The sequence below is a fragment of the Thalassophryne amazonica genome, chromosome 6, assembly GCF_902500255.1.
Source record: "Thalassophryne amazonica chromosome 6, fThaAma1.1, whole genome shotgun sequence".
Classification (NCBI taxonomy): domain Eukaryota; kingdom Metazoa; phylum Chordata; class Actinopteri; order Batrachoidiformes; family Batrachoididae; genus Thalassophryne; species Thalassophryne amazonica.
The window spans coordinates 83,282,612-83,309,215 of record NC_047108.1 but is presented as its reverse complement, the minus strand read 5'-3'; the positions used below and the strand labels follow the sequence as shown (position 1 = coordinate 83,309,215).

The following is a 26,604-nucleotide window of genomic DNA, read 5'->3' as shown; positions in this document are numbered from 1 at the left end:
CTTAAATTAATCCATTTGGTGTGGTTGCTCCACCAGTTGTTGTTTTTGTTTTTTTTCTTCTTTGTGTTTAATGGCAGTTGGCAACCTCTCGCTCTCAGCTGATAGCGCCATTATTGACACCTGCGTAGCAACGTCCACGGACAGGGTGCAGAGTAACACATTAAATGTGAAACAGTTTTAATATTTTGCCACCATTTCTGCAATATTTTATGGTCTGAAATCTCACACGATTCACCAGTCAGATTTCCGGAAAAAATGTAATTGGATTAGAATGTAGTTTTTACTGAGTTAACATACTTCAGGAATTTTCTAATGCCCGTCCTTGTCCCTCTTAACCCAAACAGACAGAATATGGCAAACTCTTCATTTGACTGCAAATGTATTCTTCTTCTTTTTTTTTCTTCTTCATTTTGGAAGCATGTTGACATGTGAAACATGGATCTGGCAGAACTTCAAGACCACAGAAGTCATATGTTGGGGTAAAAATAAAACTTGGAGGCAATTAAATTGCGCAAAGTTGGTGGATTGACGAGACAGCAGTTTCTGGAGAGTACGAAAGGTGGGGTAGAACAACAGGAGTGTTAAGGTGAACACAGAGAGGAGACAGTTAACTGTGTGATCTCTAAATGCTGTTGATGCTGGACAGCAGGCCTTATGTAACTATTTGAGTGTATGATGAAGCATTTTACTGCACTGCTTTCAGAGTTGTACAGCTGGAGCTACTCTTCTCTGGATAAAGGGTTTTGGCTCTTTCTCTATTCGCAAGGCCTTCTGTTCCTGCCCACAAGTTCACAGTAGGGCTCTCACCTAAGCAATGGAATAATTGCGCTGTGCCATCATGCTGCTTCCTCAGTGCGGTCATGCCAATTTTCAAATTTAGGGTGTTCCCTCTCTTTTTTCCTGGGTAATTTTGCTTAAACATATCGAAATTCATTGGTTTGCAGCTGCGCTGCATAATTTTCCTTGGTGCCATTATTTCCTGGGAATTCAGATTAAGCTGTCATCTTATGATGTTTCAATGTCTCAGACCCACCTCTCACACCTCAGACCCGGCTGCAAGATGTCATGTAATGAGAATTTTTTTTTTTTTTTTAATAATAATGAATTTTCTCAGTGAGCATACAAACACAGCCAGCGGGAACTAGGTGGCTCCGTAAGAAGCATTTCAAGGTCCTGGAGTGGCCTAGCCAGTCTCCAGACATGAACTCAATAGAAAATCTTTGGAGGGAGGTGAAACTTGAAACCTGAAAGATCTGGAGCAGATCTGTATGGAGGAGTAGACTGAAATCTCTGTTGCAGTGTGCAAACTTGGTCAAGAACTAGAAGAAATGTCTGACCTCTGTAATTGCAAACAAAGGTTTCTGTACCAAATATTAAGTTCTGTTTTTCTATTGTATCAAATACTTATTTCATGCAATAAAATGGGAATTAATTATTTAAAAATCATTCAGTGTGATTTTCTGAGGGTTTTTTTTTTTTTTTTTTTTTAAGATCCTGTCTCTCACAGTTGAAGTGTACCTACGATAAAAAATTGTAGGCCTCTCCAACATCGACAGTGGATCAAATACTTATTTGCCTCACTGTATATCACAAGTAATGCACTAAAATAACAAATTGATGTCCAATTCAGCTTTAGTTATTATTTTATATTTTAAGTGTGAATCTTGTGTATGTATGTGAGGCTTGAGATCATTTTTTTTATGATCAGACCAGTCAGGAGGATCAGGCTCACTTGAGTGGACTCCTCTCATTGCTGCCAAGATAACACGGAGTGTTCCAGCTTTGGGAAAGGTAAAAAGTATCCCGCCATAAACTCTGCATTTGTGGTTCCGGTTCGTCTTGGACAGACGTCTCCTATCGTCGAGCCTGCCCACACGACACTGTTGGAATTTAACTTGAGACCGAAATTGTGATTTGTTGTATTTGTTGTGCGTGTTCACAACAGTAAAGCCTTGTTATTTGACTTTCTTCATTGTCCGTTCATTTGCGCCCCCTGTTGTGGGTCCGTGTACTGACACTTTCCCAACAGCAATCAACCAATACTAAAGCAATCTTCAAATACACCTTGTAGTGCAGTGGAACCCAGAGTAGTACCATCTTAGCTAACCCATCGACTTCAGCAGCCCTGCACATGCCTTGGGGATCCTGATGTGTTACACGAATGCAGGCACACAGGTACCACTGCAAAGTTGACAAGGAACATAGATACTGGGAAACAAACCTCTGTAATCTAGAGAGATAATATCAATCAATCAATCAATCAATATTTTTTTTTATACAACGCCAAATCACAACAAATAGTTGCCCCAAGGCGCCTTATATTGTAAGGCAAGGCCATACAATAATTATGTAAAACCCCAACGGTCAAAACGACCCCCTGTGAGCAAGCACTTAGCTACAGTGGGAAGGAAAAACTCCCTTTTAACAGGAAGAAACCTCCAGCAGAACCAGGCTCAGGGAGGGGCAGTCTTCTGCTGGGACTGGTTGGGGCTGAGGGAGAGAACCAGGAAAAAGACATGCTGTGGAGGGGAGCAGAGATCGATCACTAATGATTAAATGATTAAATGCAGAGTGGTGCATACAGAGCAAAAAGAGAAAGAAACAGTGCATCATGGGAACCCCCCCAGCAGTCTACGTCTATAGCAGCATAACTAAGGGATGGTTCAGGGTCACCTGATCCAGCCCTAACTATAAGCTTTAGCAAAAAGGAAAGTTTTAAGCCTAATCTTAAAAGTAGAGAGGGTGTCTGTCTCCCTGATCTGAATTGGGAGCTGGTTCCACAGGAGAGGAGCATGAAAGCTGAAGGCTCTGCCTCCCATTCTACTCTTACAAACCTTAGGAACTACAAGTAAGCCTGCAGTCTGAGAGCGAAGCGCTCTATTGGGGTGATAATGGTACTACGAGGTCCCTAAGATAAGATGGGACCTGATTATTCAAAACCTTATAAGTAAGAAGAAGAATTTTAAATTCTATTCTAGAATTAACAGGAAGCCAATGAAGAGAGGCCAATATGGGTGAGATATGCTCTCTCCTTCTAGTCCCCGTTAGTACTCTAGCTGCAGCATTTTGAATTAACTGAAGGCTTTTTAGGGAACTTTAGGACAACCTGATAATAATGAATTACAATAGTCCAGCCTAGAGGAAATAAATGCATGAATTAGTTTTTCAGCATCACTCTGAGACAAGACCTTTCTAATTTTAGAAATATTGCGTAAATGCAAAAAAGCAGTCCTACATATTTGTTTAATATGCGCTTTGAATGACATCCTGATCAAAAATGACTCCAAGATTTCTCACAGTATTACTAGAGGTCAGGGTAATGCCATCCAGAGTAAGGATCTGGTTAGACACCATGTTTCTAAGATTTGTGGGGCCAAGTACAATAACTTCAGTTTTATCTGAGTTTAAAAGCAGGAAATTAGAGGTCATCCATGTCTTTATGTCTGTAAGACAATCCTGCAGTTTAGCTAATTGGTGTGTGTCCTCTGGCTTCATGGATAGATAAAGCTGGGTATCATCTGCGTAACAATGAAAATTTAAGTAATGCTGTCTAATAATACTGCCTAAGGGAAGCATGTATAAAGTGAATAAAATTGGTCCTAGCACAGAACCTTGTGGAACTCCATAATTAACTTTAGTCTGTGAAGAAGATTCCCCATTTACATGAACAAATTGTAATCTATTAGACAAATATGATTCAAACCACTGCAGCGCAGTGCCTTTAATACCTATGGCATGCTCTAATCTCTGTAATAAAATTTTATGGTCAACAGTATCAAAAGCAGCACTGAGGTCTAACAGAACAAGCACAGAGATGAGTCCACTGTCCGAGGCCATAAGAAGATCGTTTGTAACCTTCACTAATGCTGTTTCTGTACTATGATGAATTCTAAAACCTGACTGAAACTCTTCAAATAGACCATTCCTCTGCAGATGATCAGTTAGCTGTTTTACAACTACCCTTTCAAGAATTTTTGAGAGAAAAGGAAGGTTGGAGATTGGCCTATAATTAGCTAAGATAGCTGGGTCAAGTGATGGCTTTTTAAGTAGTGGTTTAATTACTGCCACCTTAAAAGCCTGTGATACATAGCCAACTAACAAAGATAGATTGATCATATTTAAGATCGAAGCATTAAATAATGGTAGGGCTTCCTTGAGCAGCCTGGTCGGAATGGGGTCTAATAAACATGTTGATGGTTTGGATGAAGTAACTAATGAAAATAACTCAAACAGAACAATCGGAGAGAAAGAGTCTAACCAAATACCGGCATCACTGAAAGCAGCCAAAGGTAACGATACGTCTTTGGGATGGTTATGAGTAATTTTTTCTCTAATAGTTAAAATTTTGTTAGCAAAGAAAGTCATGAAGTCATTACTAGTTAAAGTTAATGGAATACTCAGCTCAATAGAGCTCTGACTCTTTGTCAGCCTGGCTACAGTGCTGAAAAGAAACCTGGGGTTGTTCTTATTTTCTTCAATTAGTGATGAGTAGAAAGATGTCCTAGCTTTACGGAGGGCTTTTTTATAGAGCAACAGACTCTTTCCAGGCTAAGTCAAGATCTTCTAAATTAGTGAGACGCCATTTCCTCTCCAACTTACGGGTTATCTGCTTTAAGCTACGAGTTTGTGAGTTATACCACGGAGTCAGGCACTTCTGATTTAAAGCTCTCTTTTTCAGAGGAGCTACAGCATCCAAAGTTGTCTTCAATGAGGATGTAAAACTATTGACGAGATACTCTATCTCACTTACAGAGTTTAGGTAGCTACTCTGCACTGTATTGGTATATGGCATTAGAGAACATAAAGAAGGAATCATATCCTTAAACCTAGTTACAGCGCTTTCTGAAAGACTTCTAGTGTAATGAAACCTATTCCCCACTGCTGGGTAGTCCATCAGAGTAAATGTAAATGTTATTAAGAAATGATCAGACAGAAGGGAGTTTTCAGGGAATACTGTTAAGTCTTCTATTTCCATACCATAAGTCAGAACAAGATCTAAGATATGATTAAAGTGGTGGGTGGACTCATTTACATTTTGAGCAAAGCCAATAGAGTCTAATAATAGATTAAATGCAGTGTTGAGGCTGTCATTCTCAGCATCTGTGTGGATGTTAAAATCGCCCACTATAATTATCTTATCTGAGCTAAGCACTAAGTCAGACAAAAGGTCTGAAAATTCACAGAGAAACTCACAGTAACGACCAGGTGGACGATAGATAATAACAAATAAAACTGGTTTTTGGGACTTCCAATTTGGATGGACAAGACTAAGAGTCAAGCTTTCAAACGAATTAAAGCTCTGTCTGGGTTTTTGATTAATTAATAAGCTGGAGTGGAAGATTGCTGCTAATCCTCCGCCTCGGCCCGTGCTACGAGTATTCTGACAGTTAATTTTAGTGACCTCCGATTGGCGTAACCGGGTGTCGTTACTGCCGACGTGAATTACAATCTTACCAAATTTACGCTTAGCCTTAGCCAGCAGTTTCAAATTTCCTTCAATGTCGCCTGCTCTGGCCCTCGGAAGACAATTGACTATGGTTGCTGGTGTCGCTAACTTCACATTTCTCAAAACAGAGTCGCCAATAACCAGAGTTTGATCCTTGGCGGCTGTGTCGTCGAGTGGGGAAAAACGGTTAGAAATGTGAACGGGTTGGCGGTGTACACGGGGCTTCTGTTTAGAACTACGCTTCCTCCTCACAGTCACCCAGTCGGCCTGCTTTCCCGGCTGCTCGGGATCTGCCAGAGGGGAACTAACGGCGGGTAAGCTACCTTGGTCCGCACCGACTACAGGGGTCTGGCTAGCTGTAGAATTTTCCACGGTGCGGAGCCGAGTCTCCAATTCGCCCAGCCTGGCCTCCAAAGCTACGAATAAGCTACACTTATTACATGTACCGTTACTGCTAAAGGAGGCTGAGGAATAACTAAACATTTCACACCCAGAGCAGAAAAGTGCGGGAGAGACAGGAGAAGCCTCCATGCTAAATCGGCTAAGAGCTAGTAGCTGCGCTAAGCTAGCGGATTCCTAAAAACACACAAAGTGAATAATGTGTAAATAATTTAGAGGTGATTCAGCAGAAGGAGTGCTTTAGTTAAGGCACGTGAAGATTACACTGAGAAACAAATCGTAATCTAGATAACTAGATCAATCTAACTGCGCAGATTAAACAGCTAACAGATACAGAAAAACACCGCTGTGCTCCGGAACAGGAAGTGATACAATACCGCAGTGAGAGCCAACCACCAGTAGAGGCAATCACAGACACTGCCCAAGCTCATACTTGGCCTGCTCGTCTTATGTGCTCCTGAAAGAATTCCAGGTTGTGGTCTTTCCCTACAGTCATTGGAACCTTCCTCATAGTAAGTCCAAAGGCAGGATTTAGTCATCTTCAACTACACCGGTGTGTATGAAGATGATCAAACAAAAGTAATCAACTCAACGCTAAGATATTTCAATGATTAATTACTGGTGGGGGGGGCCTTATTTGGTATCTAAAATAGCCACAGTGATGTAAATCAAAGTAATATCAGCACAGTTCCATGTTTGTGAATGTGAAGATGGAAAGTGAAGCAAACACGGGGAGAACAAACCTCATACAGAAAGGACCAGGTAGGAAGTGATCTCAGGAAGTGACCTCATTTTATTGCTTTGGTTCAGCAGTGCTGACCGCGAAGTCACCATGCTGACCACATAGAAATGATAAGGTTAAAATACACACTTGCCTAAAGGTTGTGCACGCAGATACACATCAGTTTCTGTCTTTAATCCAAAAACCATTAGTACAGAAGAGGCAAATGGAAGATTGAATAGTAATGATATTGTTGACATTGTCAATCTGTAATCAGAGGAGGATTTTAATCAAACTGGAAGTGGTGTGATGGCAAAATTAGGAAGTGCTCTCATTTCATGGTGAGAATGAGATACTGAAGCTGCTGAAAAGAACTATTGCAGTTTGCACATTTGTAGGTTTTACAGGCTTGCTTTTACAAGTATCACTGAGCTGTTGTCAAATATGTCATCATTAATTAGTAACAATGTTTTAATAAAATTATGGTTGTAAAATATGAATAAATAAAAACTAAGTAAAAAATAACTAACCACATATCCTTTAACTGTATTCTCTCTACAAATGTAACATTTTTTACTTTGAAGACGTGATGACAGATTCATTTTGCAGGATTATTTGAAAAATCACACAGAAATATTGTGATCTGGAAAGTTAACAGCAGCTGTCAGTAACTGAGCACCTGCTAAAACCATGCATGGGCTCTTAAGATTTTATAATTGACTTGTAACTAAATTTGTGTGATTGGTTATGAGTCTGTGCTCTAATTCTGTCTCTGATCTGTGGCTGCTTAGCTTCTAGCAAACTCTCCCATCTGTCCTTTCTCGAGAGGATGGCATTAGAAAAAGTTTGTCCTAATCTATCCACCGTGCCCCTCTGGCCTCGTTTGAAAAAGGGATAGCGCTCACTGTGAAACCAGCTGGTTACATTTGGCTAACAACCGCTTACGTCATGTTTTATGAAACCAACCTATCATATGTCAGCATGTTTGTGGAATAGTTCGAACTGGTGCTGTAATCCATAGTTGTGGTTTAAAAAGCTTTTCAGGTGGTCCACAGGGGGAAACTACTTGTTTCACCTCCACAGCTGTTTGCATATGATCATCATCATGTCTCCACTGTTTCCATGATCTGTTCGTATTGCCTCCATTCATCTTCTTGCCTGTGTAATTGCTGGCTCTGCTCGATAATACAGGAGCCGTTTTGGTTTCCTCCTCCTGAAGGATGTGGAAACGTCAGTGATTTGTCCAGAGGAAAATGGCATTTATAGGCACATGATTGGAAGATCACCAGGACACCTAAAGTTGTGCTGGTTACCTTTTTTCCCCCTCTTCCTCAGTTTTATTATCTAATATAGGCTGATGGGGATTTTATGGGGCAGAGCACCAAAGGATACATTACTTAGGTTTAATTACTTTAGTATTGGGTTTACATTATAAATTGACACATAACTACTGTTAAATACCATGAGCAGGAGCATAAGATTTGAACCTCCTGTCATTCTTTCGACGGGTTGTTTTAATACACAAATCCAAAGACACAAGCTATATGAAAGTTATTAATGTTTGCTGATGCAGTATAAGGTTTGTTTATGTCAGTGATGCAGTTTCTCTTATGGTGAGCTGAAAAGAAAACAAGACAGATTTCTTTTCAATGTCTTTAAAATCCAATTATAGAAGTCTTCAATGACTTTGTAGATACAATCATGTCCATAAATGACAATTTTTCTGTTTTTGCATATATACACCACCACAATTGTGTTGAAATGAAACAAAATGTGTTTGTTGGTTAGACTTTCAGCTTTAATGCAAGGGTTCAACAAACATGTCACATTAAATATTTAGGAATTCTAGCCATTTTTATACAGTCCATTTTTTTTAAAGGCCATAAGAAATTGGACAGACTAAATGTAATGATTATTGCTTATACAAATCATCAATGTTTAAGCCAGTTTTTCTTTAGACAAGTGAGGTGATGGATACATGAAAGTTTCCAGCACCCTGAGTGCATTTCCTCACATTATATTGCAAGAAAAAGACCCACCCTGATCACTTCATAACACCAGCTGCAGTTGACTGATGCTGCTCTCTGTAGGTATTTGGGTTTGAGTGAGTAGAACAGAAAAAAAGATGCAAAATTTCAGCCTTCTCTCTCTCTGTGTGTGTGTGTGTGTGTGTGTGTGTGTGTGTGTGTGTGTGTGTGTGTGTGTGTGTGTGTGTGTGTGTGATAATTTCGACATTTGGCCATTGGTGCCGTTGTCTTTATCTGCTGTTGCAAGACGCACCTTATTTCTATAGGACAAGTAAAAAAAAAATGTTGTTCCACGGAGACATGGATCAAAATGCTTAATAGTAAAGCCTGTAATTTTATGTTGAAGATGTTCTTGACTTATGATTGCAATGCTCATATAATTAAGGTGATAGTAGACTTACCGTGAGCTGCTGCAGTTACACAGTCTGTTCCAGTGTTCATCATCTTTGTAGTGGGATGGATAAAACCGGTGTCACAGACCGAACAGTTCCCCACTAAAAATTGGTCCGCCCTGGCTCCACTGCACATACGTCATTTCAGAGTTCAGCAACTCGTCTGAGGCGGACTCTTTTCGCCCAAAGCGATCAAATGGATTAATGGGATTATTTACCATCAGATGACAAGGTAAAACCTCTTAAATCATTTAAGTCAGTTTTAAGCAGAAACAAGGCGATAATCTGTGATGCTTTGAAATGACGGAGGTGCATTGAATGCGTCAGTTAGCAGTTCATGTAGCTGTGGTGCTCTGATCACTTCCTCCATCTTTTATGATGAAATAATATTGAATTTATGTGGAAATGATTGTTGTACAAAAGCTTCAGATATCTGTCGCTGAGACAGATGACTGGAGTGCGGTTTTAAGCAGAAAGGAGGTGATAATCAGTGAACCACGGCTGATGACGCATGCGCAGTGAAGACGGCGGACTAATTTTTAGGGGGTGGGGGTGTTCAGTCTGCGACACCAGCACACTGACCTCCAGGGATTTGCAGAGGAATGCTGAGGTGTGTTTGTTCAACTATTTTCAATTCAGTTCAATTTAATCAGCTTGTAAAGCACCAAATCACAACAAAAGCCGTCTCAAGGTGCCTCACACAAAACAGTTCAACATAAAAATGAAAATAAATAAATAAAAATTTAAATATTCCAAGTACATAATTAAAAACATAAGTAAAAGAATAAAACAGATAAAAAATAAAAACCTATTCATAAGACAGAAAATAAAAATAGGTTTTAAGTCTTGACTTAAAAATGCCCATGGACTGATCTGGTAGAATCCTACATGCTGGTCCCGGCTTTGCGATCGCAGGATGCGGGACTTTTCTGTGTTCCCAGGGTGAAGAAGTCAGCAGGTCAAAGAGCTTTTTTTTTTTTAATCGTGCACCCGCTCTGTGGAACAGTCTGCGACCGTGAGGCACTCGGAGTCCATGGGCATTTTTAAGTCAAGACTTAAAACCTATTTTTATTTTCTTTCTTATGAATAGGTTTTTATTTTTTATCTGTTTTATTCTTTTACTTATGTTTTTAATTATGTACTTGGAATATTTAAATTTTTATTTATTTATTTTCATTTTTATGTTGAACTGTTTTGTGTGAGGCACCTTGAGACGGCTTTTGTTGTGATTTGGTGCTTTACAAGCTGATTAAATTGAACTGAATTGAAAATAGTTGAACAAACACACCTCAGCATTCCTCTGCAAATCCCTGGAGGTCAGTGTGCTGGTGTCGCAGACTGAACACCCCCACCCCCTAAAAATTAGTCCGCCGTCTTCACTGCGCATGCGTCATCAGCCGTGGTTCACTGATTATCACCTCCTTTCTGCTTAAAGCCGCACTCCAGTCATCTGTCTCAGCGACAGATATCTGAAGCTTTTGTACAACAATCATTTCCACATAAATTCAATATTATTTCATCATAAAAGATGGAGGAAGTGATCAGAGCACTTGTTGGATTTGTGAGAATCTACTGAATCTACTGGTGCCTTGTTTCCTATGTAACAATAAGAAATATACTCAAAACCTGGATTAATCTTTTTAGTCACATAGCACTACTATTATTCTGAACACTACTGTATGTACTGAACAACGTGCTACATTCTTAGGAGTACTGAGTGCAGTTAGTGTTGGCACTGGATATCTGAATGAGTGAAGTCTGATGCAATCGGGCTAATCCTCACACCTCATCCGTCCTCACAATCTGCATCCATGCTTCCACTCCTTGCTGTTTTTCTTCTCTTATGCATTTTCCTCTTCTGAACTTCCTCACATTATATTGTGAGAAAAAGACCCTGATGACTTCACGACACCGGCTGCAGTTGGCCGACGCTGTCCTGCAGGTATTTGGCTTTGAGTTAGTAGAACAGAGTAGATTTGGAACTGCACTGGTTTGCTTTCACAAAACAGGAAACCAGGCAAAGGCCTGCTCTGGCTTGTGATGGCAAAAGAGCAAGTCTCAGGAGTCAGTGATAGAGGGAGTGGGAAGTGAAGAATGAGGAACAAATAGAATGTGAGTGCTACAGATAGGGGATCTCAAACTGTTCAAATTTGCCTAACATTTGATTTTGGACACCAGATTTTAGAGATGATTCTTACTATTTCTTTACTTGGGATCTTTTTGTTCTTTGTAATATTAAATGTTATGCACTATGATTTCGTATTCCTCCTCCCCTCCTTTCTTGTTTTAGTCAGAGTTCGGCATGCTCCTAAGAATTAGCAGCCAGCCCAGTTCTTCACAAGGCTCAGGAGATGGCATGTCTCTGCATAGAAAGCATCTTGTCCAAACTGGTTTGGAGTATTTAGATAAGTGGTAAAGAAAAGTTTTGTTTTGTTTTTCTTTTTTGGGGGGGGAGCGCAAGATTAAAAGTTTACTTGTTAAACCTCTGCTTGCTGCAACACATCAACTGAAAAGACAAGTGTGCTGATAACAAAATGTTTTGGCACAGAAAGAAATGAAAGTTCACTGAAGTCTAAGGTCATAACTCTGGGAAAAGTGTCATTTCTCTAGCAACAATATTGCTGTTGAAGAGAACTCTCAGAAGTCATGGGGGAAGTTGGTGTAGCAACACCTTGTTTCCTAAAAGCACATATTGTGTATATACTGGACAAACCTTGCATGACGTCACCCATTGGTTTTCTGTAGAGACCAAAAAAAAAAAATGCTTCTCTGGGTGTCATCATATTGCAGTGCTAACTCTGCTTTCCTCACAGCCAGTGATACTCACCCATCCTAAGAGCTACTAACAAGCTAAGCTAACAGGCTAACCTTGGTTTGGGTGTTTTTTTTTTTGTTTTGTTTTTTTGCAGGCATGTTTTTTGGGACTGGTTGGTGGTTCTTGTAATGCATGACTTTGGTGTGGGCTTTAAAAATGATGACCATCTTATTTCTTCAGTAATAGTGGATTAACTAGACCTAATATCATCAAGCAATCAATAATGCTATTAGCATCTAAAATTAAATAAGAGAAAAAGTTCCCTTGACAGTAACACTGAAGCACAGATGTCTCAGATGATCCCATAGGACAATTAACCACACAACAAGACATATTATTACGGATATTTGTCATAAAATGCTCTGAAAGGACAGACACCATCCTCAGGACTGTGAAAACTCAGCGGATGCGCCGAATTCTGTGGATTTCGTCATGGGGATGAGGTGTGTGTGCGTGGGGGGGGTGGTTGGTGTTTTACTCTGTAATCGTGATCGCCACTGAGTTTTTAAAATACCTATTGCAAAGCAGTGTTAATTTTTACAACACTGTGCAAGTTTGATAAATCCGCGGACACTGATCTGGAAAACAGATACAAATCGGTGTCCGCAGAGTTCCGCGGAGAACTATGACTCACTAAAAGCATGGCTGTTATGCCAATTGTCGTAAAGCAGGACTGGTTGGTTGCTACGGGGAAGAATTTTACTGTATGTCTGTGTCATGGAGCGATGTCGAAAGAGAGAAGATGGCGAGAAGGACTGTGTCAAAAAGTTGGATAATGAATCAAGAATCTGTGGAATGGCGCTGGCTTGAATTTAAAGTAATCTTCATGAACGCATCTGAAAGACAAAAACGGGAAAAGCTCACTGCATCTCGTCCCATCAGGAAACATGGTAAGAATTTTTCTCTCCCTGGAAAATAAACATTGTGCTGTTCAAACAGGATTTCCCACAAGATTATGTGACTTTTTTTTTATGTAGACTTTTTTCATTGAAAAAAATACACTGTGGCTTTGAATGGATTCACAGGAATTCACACAATGACAGTGACTTTTTAAAAAAATAGACTTTCTTTCAGTTGGAGAGAGAATTAGGACTGTGCACGACGAGATTTATGTAGATCAGTGATTCTCAACCGGGGTGCCGTGATCGATCGTCGGGGGTGCCGTGGGTATTTTTCATATTCGCGATTATTTTTCATATTCGCGATTACCGTGAATTATTTATTTTATCCATAAAGCATAAAACGACTCAGAATCTGACGTCAAACGTGCTGCAGCCTCACTCTCGTCTTAAGGCGGGACAATAACAAGGAGGCTGACGGCCGATTAAAACAGTGTCGTCTCCTTCAAAAGCCGTCTAAAATGCGGAGCTGTCGGTGTGTGTGTCTGTGCCTGTGTGTGCGCGTGCAGAGTTAACAGGCTGCAGACTGTGAGGGAGGGGGTGGGTGAGGGAGATTCCTGAATGCAGGCGCGACACGTTCAGTGCGCAGCGAGCGCGGAGCAGAGAGAGGATTTTAACCCGAGTAAACGAAACCAAAACATGAAGCTGCCTTTACTTCTCTCTGAACTTTCTCTAAAGGTGTGATTCTGCCGTTACCGTCCTGTTCACACCATGTGCGCTTCGTATGCTGAATTTATGAGATCATGAGATGAAATAAACGGTCAAATATCTTTAAAAACATATTTAAAAAATGAGAATATATGAATGAACTGAGCCACAAAAAAAAAAAAATGTTCAGACGCAGAGATCACAAAAAGCAGGTGAGAACTCTGAACTTTAACAGTTGTTATTTTCCAAAGGTACGAGTATTTATTTGTTCAATCTTGAGCTTAATGCAGTGTTTAAGCACAAAACGTGACTGATGAGGAGAAACAATTTCAGAAATGCAACAGAAACAACCACAATTCAGAAAAAGTTGGGACTGTATGTAAAATGAAGATAAAAATAAAAATGTTGCACTATTCCCAGTTTCTCCACTCACAGAAGCCAAACGTTCTTCCAGAGTTGTGTAATTATACTGCAATAGTAGAATATAAAGAAGGGGAAAAAAAGAAAAAAAAAAAGAAAGAAAATATATTCGTCAATCGCAATTATTTGTCTGACAATTAATCATCTCCAGAAATTCCTAATCGTGACAGCCCTACTTGAGATCAGAGCGCAAAATGCTTGGGGATTTTCGAAATGCGGTGTTTTCTGTATCGATTTTCTGTTGCGATAATTGGTTTTGCGCAAAACCAGAGGTAATAGCATTATAATATTATTTTGGTTGGTGGCGTGCCGCAGGATTTTGTAAATATAAAAAGGGTGCCGCGGCTCAAAAAAGGTTGAAAATCACTGATGTAGATACACCACTTTGTAGACCTAGATTGCTGAGATGAACCATGCCATGTTCTCCTAAATCTCAAGAATTGAAAGCTAACGCTGTTTTGAAATACAACTCTGTCGCTTGATAATTACCAGTGCAGAGACTTGAACAGTATCTAATTGCTGGGTCAGATCGTAAAAGGTAATTTGGACATGTGTGACCTGCTGACTGCCGCTGCAGCCGTATCATCCATAACAACTGAGAACAGAACACTGGTCTCTATTGCACAATCTCTGTAGTACATAATGCCTTCTGTGCATCTCCTCACTGCCTTCCTCGCACCATTGACACATGGTCACAACTGAAAGTCAAACACTCCAACGCAGGTCTGCACCCTGTGTTTGCAGCTATATGTTCTATCCTGATCGTATCAGCTTTTTCACTTTTTCATGTTGTTTCTCCTGCTGATCTTAGTGCAACACAATGTACATTTTGTTAAATCACAAATATTAAAGCTTAAGTATCAGGTTATGTGCGAATGTTTATGTATCTTTGTAATTCCCTCAGTGCTGTACACTCTATACACATGTTGTCTCTTACGTAAGTCTTCAGACTGTGAGCCCCCTGGAGAGGCAGAGGCTGTCATGCAGGAGTTGCATCTCTTTAATGTGGGCTGCGAGTGTAAAGACTATTCAGTTCTGGGACAAAAAGCGCTCTTTCTCTCTGATCCTCGAATGTAATCCACAGCCTTAGGGCCAAGCACAAACAACGGACAGCTTTATACTAACAAAATAATAGAGCATAGACACAGAACAAAAACATGATTCCCCTTGTGGTGTCCGACGCCCTAACACTGATAAGCCACAGAGACATAGGCATACATGCACACTCATATACTGTACTTAGTTCTCTCTTTTTTTTTTTTTTTTTGTGATGAAGTTTTACATTTGTGAGAGGACAGACATGGAGTCGATAGTCAGAAAGGGCCTGTAACATACAGAATTATACTGCTGAGGTGACACCTAACTGCTCCGCCTCGTGATAAATCATATTCCTCTTTTGAACAAACTTGCAGGTTGCATCTTCATAAACAAGAGCAATCATAAATTTCTGAGGTTCGCCAATCTGGATCCAGATCACCTCCCAAATTCAGTGAAAGCTGGCATGTTCCATTCAACTCTACTTCACCTTGTTAAATGGGACATTCCATCTTTCACCTCATGAAATATTGGTACCATTGAAAGAATTAAAAAACAATTATTATTTGTTTTATATAACAGCTAAAATAGATCCTTGTCATTTGCTATTTTATTAATTTATAAACAGCAGAAAAGGACTTACATTTTGGTGTTCCACTGGTGCTAAAGTCCAAATTGTAACGTGTAGACAAGTGATGCTGTGCACTGACTTCGGACTTCCATAAAAAAAAAAAATAAAGACTTTGTGTAGTCCCTCAGTCCAGCCAAAAATTACGTCAGCTTTTCAGGTGAACAGCTCTTCATGCACCCAGTCACTATATAGCGGAGTGGATTTTGTGTGTGTGTGTGTGTGCGCATGTTACAAGAATTAGCAGCGTCAGTTAGCTCAATCAAATCATGGTGTCATTGCCCCCCCTCGCGCGCGCACACGCAACCAGGTCAGCGCTTGTGCACGCGTGTACTACCAAAAAAAAAAGACTGTACATCTTCGGTGCAGCGAAAAAAAAAAAAAAAAATCATGTCAGAAATGAGTCCAGCTTTTCATTCTTTTTTTTCCTGCTAACAGCCTCCAGACAGCACAGTGGATTTGTTTTTTGTGTGTGTGTTTTACAAGAATTAGCAGTGTCAGTTAGCTCAATCAAATTATGTCTCGGGAGAGTCCTTGTCCCCTGCACGTGTGTGTGCGCACACACACGCAACATAAACATACAAATAATCAATGTTTCTACATTCTTTCAATGGAACAAATATTTAATTCGGTAAAAGCTGGAACATACCATTCAATGAGGCGAAGCCCTACCGCCATGTTTAGTGAAACACTGGCCCAGGTAGTGTGAGCGCTTTCGCCTCGTTGAATGGTATGTTCTAGCTTTCATCTCATGAAATATTCATACCCTTGAACTCATAAACATTCATTATTTGTATACTATTACTAAAATAATCGATAGCTGCAGCCCTACCGCCATGTTTAGAGAAATACCGGCCCAGGTAGTGTGAGCGCTTCGCCTCCTTGAATGGTATTTTCCAGCTTTCATCTCATGAAATATTCATACCATTGAACTCATAAACATTCATTATTTGTATATTAGTGCGCAATTTTGGTGCTATATGTAATGTGCTATTCCATGCTCTGACCACCGCACGCCTCGTTGAATGGTATGTTCCAGCTTTCACCCCATGAAATATTGGTTCCTTTGAAAGAATGTAAAAACATTCATTATTTGTTTTATATAACGGCTAAAATAGATCCTTGTCATTTGATATTTCATTAATTTATAAACAACAGAAAAGGGACTTACATTTTGGCATTCCACTGGTGCTTAGGGTGAAGAGACTCCGTCTCAGATGTGCTGCTGTGGTCCAAAATGACACATGCGCAGTGAAGGCAGGAAAACCAATTTTGGGGGGGGGGGAGGGGGGTCTGTGACACCGGGCGGAAATTTGCCACTGCCCACAGCTGGAACACTGTCGAAGAGAGCTCTCTGAAACAGTTCGGCTTCATAAAACTTGTTAAATTGTGCTCAACAATTGATTGAATTATTCCCCAACACACCCACACAGACACCTGCTACCTCCACAGTCCTTTTGTCCTGATTGACCTGCAGACTCTGCAGTTGTTTATGTCAGCAGAGTGTGTTTGAGTCATAGTTCTGAAAAGAAGTTGTTGGGGGGGGTGATGCATGGGGGTACAATTTGATAAACTGAGTAGTGTGTCTACATCTGAAATACTGGCAGAAGGAGCTTGGTTCATTTAAGTTTTGAATTAAAAAGTGATGAGGCAACAGTTGTTGATGCTCTGTTCACATCTGTTCGGATTATATGAGTGATTTAATTTACAGCTTTCACCAGTATTTTGGTTTTATTTTGAGATTTAGGAACATGAGTAATCAAGACCTGCAATGATTAATCACGTATGCCTAATGTTTGACTTAAATGAATCAGCAACAATTTTGGTGATTGATTAATCAATTTGAATAAATTTTATATCCAAGTACTCTGATTTCAGCTTTTTAATTCTGAGTATTTACTGGTTTATTAGTTTATTTGCCCTAATCTGGTCGTAAACTGACTGTCTTTGAGTTATGGACAAAACAAGACATTTGATGGCATCTTCTCATGCTTTGGAAAACATTTTTGCCATTTTCTGACATTTTGTGGACCAAACAACGCATCATTTATTCATTCAATTATTTTCCCGATTAATCATTTGTGAAAATAATCGTTTGTTGCAGCCCTAATGTGTGATAAGTCTATGTTTTCAATTGATGATTGTATATTTTTTTTAGTTTGAAGTAGTTTTTGTTTGGAAAAAATTAATCTGTTGCATTTCAAAATTATTATGTTAGCCTGTTTAATGCTACAATTTGAATTACAATATAAAGCTAAATTTATTCATATGGGCTAATGAAATCATTCATTTATAACGGGTCTTCAATGTTACTGTATAACAGTACCCACTAAATATGAAGATCTCAGGTTGTAAAATCACTTGTGGTACATGTTCTTTCATTTATTTCCAAGGCTTCACTTTGATGTGGTGGGACTTATTATTTAATTTATTACATTTTCACATCAAACACTTTCTCTTAACATTAGTGATGTATGCTGTTGGGTAACAGGCTATGATGCATTTCATTTACCTCGGAAGTCATAAATAGTGACTGAGAATGATGTCACTCCTGAGGTAAATGCTTTCTAGTTTCCACATAGCACCACAAGTCAAAGTATGCTGGACACCCCCAAGATTGTGGAGTATACAGTGTTACAACAACTATTCTCTCCACCACAGAGACCTGGAGAAGAACTGATGGCACAAAAGCAACATTACCATTTCAGTTTACTCTTTAGTTTGCAGTGCAGTGGGCTAGTCCTTATTAGTAACATCTACCAGGTTAGCCAATATTAGCGGCACAGCTGATAATTATGGTGTGCACAGAAGTGTTAGTGAAACTACAACTGTCACGACTGTCTCTGCTCGGAGTAGCCATCTGGGTTTGCGATCTCTGAGTATGTGGGGTTCAAATGAGTTGACTTGTTGAAATTCCAACTTTAGGAGCTGTTCCTGGGGGGAATAACTGGGAAATTCTGACCTCAGACTACAAATGAAATGCATCATAATTCCACTCTTTATGTTGTTAAAAACTAATGTTATGGATCTCTGATAGTAGGACTTCAGTTTTCGGATCCACTCCTTGTATTGAGTGCTTTTCTTTTTTGATTGAACAGCTCTGACATAGGCACTTAACCTTATATAGTGTTATTAGGGGTAGGCTATGCTAATTGACAAGCATCATGAACAAAAAAATTCTTGAATCAAAGCAGAAATACAGGTTTACAGTGTGAAAAGTGCTTAATAGTGGCCAGCACCTGCGTTCTTCTGCCTGCAATTAACATTTATAAAATCAGTTTTTCACATTTGTAAATTGATTCAGAATCGTACACTTCCACATCATGATTCATCCAAAAATTCTCCCCCCCACCCCTAGACAAAAATACAAAACTATTGTTCCACAAGGCCGTGTGTGCGCGTGTGCGTCAACACACGCATTGCTGTATCTGGTGGTTCAGTTGGGTACAATATGTACCTAAACCAAACGGATCCTGGGGATTTCTACTGGGCTGGTAACTGGAGCAGAGGTCCTGTGTTAAATATAGAGGGAAGGCCCCATCGTCTCCCCAACAACAGCAGACAGCTCACTGTGCATGAGTGTGAGTGACAAACAAAACATGCTGGGAATGTTCCAACAGAATCCAAGTTCTGGAGTTATCAAGAAATTTATTTTTTAAAAGTTGTTAATTAAATTAAAAAAAAAAAAGAATTTTAATAAACAGTTTTGCCTTCATAAACAAGTAACTCTCTGCCATGATATGACCGTGAGTAGAATACTGATTCTGCTTCATCTGCTGCTTCTTACAGCAGGCTTTTGAAAACTCTGTGTTGATTGTGCTGACCCACACATCGTGAGCTTAGAATCTTAGGTCTAGAACTGTAATAGTCCAGAGGCAGTCATAAACATCTACAGAGTACCTGTCCACAAGCAGTTTCAGGATTTGTTGCTTCATTCTAGCATCCACACTGCCACAGGGCTGATGTTTTTGATAATTTGGGGTCATTCTCTACAGTAAACATATGCTCCTGGGTGCTCGCAAAGAAATACTTGTAAGATCTGCTTGCTTTTTTAGGAGTTCCTCTTTAATTATTTATTTATTTATTGCAACAATCACTATCAAAGTTACCATTGTGCTTTTATATCTATCATTGCAGGCATCGACATTAACGCTTGTCCGATTGTCCGGGACAAGTGTAAAATGTGATTGGACAAGCAATATGCTAATTGTTGTCCAACCGGGCGAGTAGCTTTTTTTTTTAAATGTTCAAATTCTTTATTTTCATCGCTCGGAACCAAAATACCTGACTGCCGCCTTTTTTGTTTTCTTATTTACGTCACGCCTTGTCTCGCACCTCGCGAGAAAGCGTCTTCGGTTTTTCCCGCCACTCTCCACGCAGCGGACAATCGGAAATCATGATGTCAGTGTGTGCGTGAGACCACTGTATGGAGTGTGCGTTTGTATAAGAGGCTGACATTTTTTCAGGAATCCCACGGGATGGGAGTCAACTTTGCTATTTATCACGTGATTGGAACGGTATGGGATTAAAAAATCATGGGAGCAGACGGGAGCCGGAACTAAGGTTTTAGGCAGCGAGCCGTCCTGCTGTCATTTGAGTGGTCAGTTTTCGAAAAAGACGCCGAAAAAATAGTGGGCGGCTTTGCTTAAAGCCGTCTAACATTAAGACTGGGTCCGATTGCTGCAGCCGTGTGTGTGTGTGTGTGCGCTCGCGTTGGCTAGCTGCGAGGAGGGAGAGGAGGGGGCGGGGGAGGGGCGTGTTGAGCGCAGAGTGAAACACAACACAAACTAAACTGTGGCGCTGCCTTTATTTCTCTCTGGAGTGTTCTGACGGTACGTCCTGTTCACACCGTGTGCACGTGTCGGTGACAGTTATACTGAAATTATGAGATGAAATAAATGGTCAAAATTCCTTAAAATGAGAATATATGAATGAACAGAATAAAATCCCGTGTTTTAAAAAAAAAAAAAAAAAAAAAAAAAAAAAAAAAAAAAAAAAAACCTGATGTGGAGAAACTCTGCAGTGATGTTCAGAAGCAGAAATCACATAAAGCATCTGAGAACTGTAAACTTTAACAGGCTGTTGTTTTCCACAGATATTTATTTTAGATGGCTTAATGTTGTTGTTTAATGTTCAAGCACAAAACGTGACTGAGAAGGAGAAAAGAAGAGGAAATGAACTCTTGTCAGAATAAAAATACAAGCTGCTGATTTTTATTTTTCAATTTTCATTTTATAGCAGTTTTTTAATTTCAGAAATGGAACAGAAACAACCACAAATAAAAAAAAGTAGGGACTGTATGTAAAATGTTGATAAAAATAAAAATGTTATATTCCCAATTTCTCCACTCACACCCACAGCCAAACATTCTTCCAAAGTTGTGTCTTGGTGGCTTCCCTCACTTGTCTTTTTCCAGCATGGACATTTAGTTTTTGAGAACTGCCTACCTGACACAGATTTACCATAAAGTACCACACTGTTTGTATTTCTGAATGATTGATGTAAATAAAGTCTAAGAAATATTCAGTGAGTTGGAAATGTTCATGTATTCATCCTCTGACATTTCCCAAGAAAACTGGCTGTAAATATTAACTAATTCTTCCATTAACAATAAATTGCCCTGTCCAAACCTTTTTTTCTTGGAAAATGCTGCAGGCCTCAAATATAGGAATGGATATATATATATATATATATATATATATATATATATATATATATATATCCATATATATACAACCCCTGGCAAAAATTATGGAATCACCAGCCTCGGAGGATGTTCATTCAGTTGTTTAATTTTGTAGGAAAAAAAGCAGATCACAGACATGACACAAAACTAAAGTCATTTCAAATGGCAACTTTCTGGCTTTAAGAAACACTATAAGAAATCAGGAAAAAAAATTGTGGCAGTCAGTAACGGTTACTTTTTTAGACAAAGCAGAGGGAAAAAAATATGGAATCACTCAATTCTGAGGAAAAAATTATGGAATCATGAAAAACAAAAGAACGCTCCAACACATCACTAGTATTTTGTTGCACCACCTCTGGCTTTTATAACAGCTTGCAGTCTCTGAGGCATGGACTTAATGAGTGACAAACAGTACTCTTCATCAGTCTGGCTCCAACTTTCTCTGATTGCTGTTGCCAGATCAGCTTTGCAGGTTGGAGCCTTGTCATGGACCATTTTCTTCAACTTCCACCAAAGATTTTCAATTGGATTAAGATCTGGACTATTTGCAGGCCATGACATTGACCCTATGTGTCTTTTTGCAAGGAATGTTTTCACAGTTTTTGCTCTATGGCAAGATGCATTATCATCTTGAAAAATGATTTCATCATCCCCAAACATCCTTTCAATTGATGGGATAAGAAAAGCGTCCAAAATATCAACGTAAACTTGTGCATTTATTGATGATGTAATGACAGCCATCTCCCCAGTGTCTTTACCTGACATGCAGCCCCATATCATCAATGACTGTGGAAATTTACATGTTCTCTTCAGGCAGTCATCTTTATAAATCTCATTGGAACGGCACCAAACAAAAGTTCCAGCATCATCACCTTGCCCATTGCAGATTCGAGATTCATCACTGAATATGACTTTCATCCAGTCATCCACAGTCCACGGTTGCTTTTCCTTAGCCCATTGTAACGTTGTTTTTTTCTGTTTAGGTGTTAATGATGGCTTTCGTTTAGGTTTTCTGTATGTAAATCCCATTGCCTTTAGGTGGTTTCTTAGTTTGGTCACAGATGTTGACTCCAGTTTCCTCCCATTCGTTCCTCATTTGTTGTGCATTTTCGATTTTTGAGACATATTGCTTTAAGTTTTCTGTGTTGACGCTTTGATGTCTTCCGTGGTCTACCAGTATGTTTGCCTTTAACAACCTTCCCATGTTGTTTGTATTTGGTCCAGAGTTTAGACACAGCTGACTGTGAACAATCAACATCTTTTGCAACATTGCGTGATGATTTACCCTCTTTTGAAATATGTTGGTTTCATACAGTCTGTAGTTACAGAAATAGAAGACAGTCAGGTTCATTACGTGTCCATCACCACCACATTTTGAAAAACTATAAGACCACAGGCTATGCATTATTTATGTTTTGTGTCGTTTAGTGACTTTTTTTTTCCAATTTGGATTAAGGCAATAAGTTCCTCCCTGTATTGCCACAGATGAACTGTTTCTGTTGGCACATCTTCTGAAATAAAACTGCAAAATTTTACCACCCACATAGGAGAGTGACCGTATTAACTTTTTCATGAAGTGATATGTCACAGCAAATAGGGCTGCCACAACTAGTTGACTAGTCACGACTACATCGACTGTTGGAACCGTCGACAACTAATTTATTAGTTGACGAGTCGTTTATTTTATTTAAGTTTGTTTTTCTCTCAATCCATAGTTTTAGTCAGCGAGCCGTCCTGCCGTCATTTGTGTGTGCGTGCGTGCGTGCGCGGAGTAAACTAGCTGCAGACTGTGAGCGAGGGAACCATCAGTGCGCTTGAGACAGCGAGCGCGGAGCAGAGAGAGGATTTTAACCCGAGAGAACATGTAAAAAAAAACAAAAAACCCCACACACAACCAAACCGTGGAGCTGCCTTTACTTCTCTTTCCACTTTCTCTACCCGCACGGTTCTGATGGCACCGTCCTGTTCACACCATGTGCGCATCGTATACTGAATTTATGAGATCATGCGATGAAATAAACGGTCAAATATCCTTAAAACATCCTTAAAAAAAGAGAATATATAAATGAACTGAGCAAAAATTATGCATACACGAGTTAAAAATAAAACCCTGATGTGGAGAAGCTGATGTTCAGAGGCACAGATCACAATGCAGGTGAGAACTCTGAACTTTAACAGCTGTTATTTTACAAAGGTATGTATTTATTCAATCTTAAGCTTAATGCAGTGTTCAACCACAAAACGTGACCGATGAGAAAGAAAAATGACTTCATCACACTAAATGATCTGTAGTCAGAATAAAAATACAAGCTGCTGATTTTTGTTATTTTTCAAAGTTATTATAAGCTGCAGCTATATGTTTTATTAATTTCAAAGTGAGTTACCTCTTATTTTATTCTGGTTTATTTCTACAAAAAAAATATGGGGAGCCAGATCAGCCTGCATTATTCTGTTCAGTTTATATCAAAGTTTTCCTGCACATCTGTGTATTTTTTTCCTTCTTTATACAACCCCTGGCAAAAATTATGGAATCACCGGCCTCAGAGGATGTTCATTCAGTTGTTTAATTTTGTAGAAAAAAAGCAGATCACAGACATGACACAAAACTGAAGTCATTTCAAATGGCAACTTTCTGGCTTTAAGAAACACTAAGAAATAAGGAAAAAAATTATGGCAATCAGTAACGGTTACTTTTTAGACCAAGCAGAGGGAAAAAAAATATGGACTCACTCAATTCTGAGGAATAAATTATGGAATCACCCTGTAAATTTTCATCCCCAAAACTAACACCTGCATCAAATCAGATCTGCTCATTAGTCTGTATCTAAAAAGGAGTGATCACACCTTGGAGAGCTGTTGCACCAAGTGGACTGACATGAATCATGACTCCGACACGAGAGATGTCAATTGAAACAAAGGAGAGAATTATCAAACTCTTAAAAGAGGGTAAATCATCACGCAATGTTGCAAAAGATGTTGGTTGTTCACAGTCAGCTGTGTCTAAACTCGGGACCAAATACAAACAACATGGGAAGGTTGTTAAAGGCAAACATACTGGTAGACCAAGGAAGATATCAAAGCGTCAAGACAGAAAACTTAAAGCAGTATGTCTCAAAAATTGAAAATGCACAACAAAACAAATGATGAACGAATGGGAGGAAACTGGAGTCAACGTCGGTGACCGAACTGTAAGAAACCACGTAAAGGAAATGGGATTTACATACAGAAAAGCTAAACGAAAGCCATCATTAACACCTAAACAGAAAAAAACAAGGTTACAATGGGCTAAGGAAAAGCAATCGTGGACTGTGGATGACTAGATGAAAGTCATATTCAGTGATGAATCTCGAATCTGCATTGGGCAAGGTGATGATGCTGGAACTTTTGTTTGGTGCCGTTCCAATGAGATTTATAAAGATGACTGCCTGAAGAGAACATATAAATTTCCACAGTCATTGATGATATGGGGCTGCATGTCAGGTACACTGGGGAGATGGCTGTCATTACATCATCAATAAATGCACAGGTTTACGTTGATATTTTGGACACTTTTCTTATCCCATCAATTGAAAGGATGTTTGGGGATGATGACATTATTTTTCAAGATGATAATGCATCTTGCCATAGAGCAAAAAATGTGAAAACATTCCTTGCAAAAAGACACATAGGGTCAATGTCATGGCCTGCAAATAGTCCGGATCTTAATCCAATTGAAAATCTTTGGAAGTTGAAGAAAATGGTCCATGACAAGGCTCCAACCTGCAAAGCTGATCTGGCAACAGCAATCAGAGAAAGTTGGAGCCAGATTGATGAAGAGTACTGTTTGTCACTCATTAAGTCCATGCCTCAGAGACTGCAAGCTGTTATAAAAGCCAGAGGTGGTGCAACAAAATACTAGTGATGTGTTGGAGCGATCTTTTGTTTTTCATGATTCCATAATTTTTTCCTCAAAATTGAGTGATTCCATATTTTTTCCCTCTGCTTGGTCTAAAAAAGTAACCGTTACTGACTGCCACAATTTTTTTCCTGATTTCTTATAGTGTTTCTTAAAGCCAGAAAGTTGCCATTTGAAATTACTTTAGTTTTGTGTCATGTCTGTGATCTGCTTTTTTTCTACAAAATTAAACAACTGAATGAACATCCTCCGAGGCTGGTGATTCCATAATTTTTGCCAGGGGTTGTAGGAGTTGCATTTGCTCCACAAAGTTTTAAAACACAATAAAATGTTCACATTTTTCTTTATAGCAGTTCTGTAATTTCAGAAATGCAACAGAAACAACCACAAATCAGAAAAAGCTGGGACTATATGTAAAATGAAGATGAAAATAAAAATAAAAATGTTGCACTATTCCCAGTTTCTCCACTCACAGAAGCCAAACATTCTTCCAGAGTTGTGTCTTGGTGGCTTCCCTCACTTGTCTTCTTCCAGCATGGAGATTTAGTTTTTGAGAACTGCCTACCTGACACAGATTTACTATAAAGTACCACACTGTTTGTATTTCTGAATGATTGCTGTAAATGAAGTATAAGAAATAGTCACCGATTTGGAAATGTTCATGTTTTCATCCCCTGATGTTTCTTGGAAAATGCTGCAGGCCTTAATTTAGGAAATTACGTATGATCCAACTAGTCGACTAATCGCAAAAATAATTGTTGGCTGGTCGACTATCAAAATAGTCGTTTGTGGCAGCCCTAACAGCAAAGTAGATGTGATAAATATTTAATCTGAATCTCAGTCCCAGAAAATGTTGAAATGTAATGATTTTTCTATTTCAGCTGCAATTCTTATGTTGGAATATTAAAGTTAAAGTACTTACAAACAAAATACGTATGACAGGTTTTTATTACGTGACAAGCCAGAGCAAAGTATATGTGATAAATATTTAATTTGAATCTCACTCACAGGTTGTCCGGACAACCAGCTTTTCCTATAGGACAATTAAACTGCCACGGTTACTTGTCCTATGGACAAGTACACTAAAAAGCTTAATGTCAATGCCTGCATTGTGTGCTAAGAATGGACAAGCATTTGCCAGATCTGTCGCACAAGAGGTCTTCCTATCATGCAAACCACAATATGACTGTCAGGAAGTATATGATCAATTTTCCACCCATAATGAAAATGGACACATTTTAACATTGTGGTGCATCGGACCACAGTGCAGCGTTAACACCCTTACCAAATATACTGATACTTGCACATGTAGACACATGGCCTAGCCCTCTGATTACATTCTGAGCGTCCTGCTGCTCCTTGCCGTCTTTCTTTCTCTCTTGTTCTCACTCTCTCTCTCTTTTTCACAGTGCTAGGCCTGGTTTGTTGACTTTAGCTGGTCCGTGTGTTCTGCCAGTGCCAGAGGGGAGGATTCTTGGCTGAGCCAAGGCCAATGCAATTTGAGGGAGGAAGGAAAGTAAGAGAGAGAGAGAGTGTGTGTGTGTGTGTGTGTGTGTGTGGTGAGAGTAGAATTTGTATTGTTTAGTTTTTGCA

At 39.4% G+C, this 26,604-nt stretch overlaps 1 protein-coding gene across 2 annotated transcripts in view; it reads left to right on the top strand.

Annotated features, from left to right (window-relative positions):
- The window catches only part of si:rp71-79p20.2 (zinc finger protein 704), a 142,601-nt gene that overhangs the window by 62,479 nt on the left and 53,518 nt on the right, over positions 1–26,604 (top strand). The gene's annotated exons all lie outside the window — the stretch shown is intronic.